An 860-nucleotide genomic window follows, 5' to 3' on the forward strand; every position below is an offset into this window, starting at 1 on the left:
ATCGGATGAAATTCTTTGAGAAGGCCATGGAGGAGAGTACTCATCCTTCCCCTAAACCAGGTGAGAGCAGAGTTGTATCCGACTATGTGAAATTTAATTCACCAGTCTGGTTAGCTTGGTTGGTAGCGCGTCTGCCTTGTAAGCGCTAGGCCGCGGGTTCAATTGCCGCCCGAGGCGAATTTCATCCTGAAGGGATAAGGTTCGTTCTGGGAACGGCTGGCTTTTTCCTGTCCTGTATTCCTTCTCTTTCCGATTTCGGGACGATAAGACCTTAGCAGTTATAGTTCCCTCTGTGAAACCTCTTCGAAAAAATAATACTCTAAATAAATTAAATTTTAATCCTGTTTTTCTGGTGTGTTTACAGAACGCGTCTTCAGTTTCCTGAGTCAAGATGAAATCGAGAAGCTTAAACAGGAGGAAGGTAAGTTCAATTTTATACTTCCTTAGTTACTCCCAGCAGAAAACTCTACTGTCGTATAGCGAGTATTAGTGGAAGCCTTGGGACTCTTGGGAGACAAAAAATAAAGTCCGTGGAGTTAAGACATAGTGGTACTGTTGTATTTGAATTCCAACTCTTATAGCTGACGGGTATGTGCCAAAGAAAAGTAAGGGAATGCACTCTTTTGCTTATTATTTCCTAATGTTATATTCTCCTTAACTTTGATCGTAATCATCCTTGTGTTTTCTTTACAGTCTGCTTTGGAAATATTAATGAAATCTTTCGTAAGTGATCAATGCCTGTCCTAATTGTGTAGAGAAGAACTACGAAAGAAATAGACACATAAATAACCCATAGATTTGCAGAAAAATTATCATACCCAAGCTGGATTGCAATCCTTTGTACCGGGTTTGATTCCCGA

At 40.3% G+C, this 860-nt stretch overlaps 1 long non-coding RNA gene across 2 annotated transcripts; it reads left to right on the forward strand.

Moving 5' to 3' along the window:
• LOC113473265 lies at positions 1–754 on the forward strand. Of its 2 annotated transcripts, XR_003395289.1 has the most exons (3): positions 1–60; positions 365–421; positions 694–754. It is a non-coding gene; the product is annotated as an uncharacterized LOC113473265 (long non-coding RNA). The 2 variants fall into 2 exon arrangements; XR_003395288.1 differs by having other exon boundaries at positions 365–736.
• The last annotated feature ends 106 nt before the right edge of the window (positions 755–860 follow it).

The sequence above is a fragment of the Diaphorina citri genome, unplaced genomic scaffold, assembly GCF_000475195.1.
Source record: "Diaphorina citri unplaced genomic scaffold, Diaci psyllid genome assembly version 1.1 scaffold21874, whole genome shotgun sequence".
NCBI lineage: Eukaryota > Metazoa > Arthropoda > Insecta > Hemiptera > Psyllidae > Diaphorina > Diaphorina citri.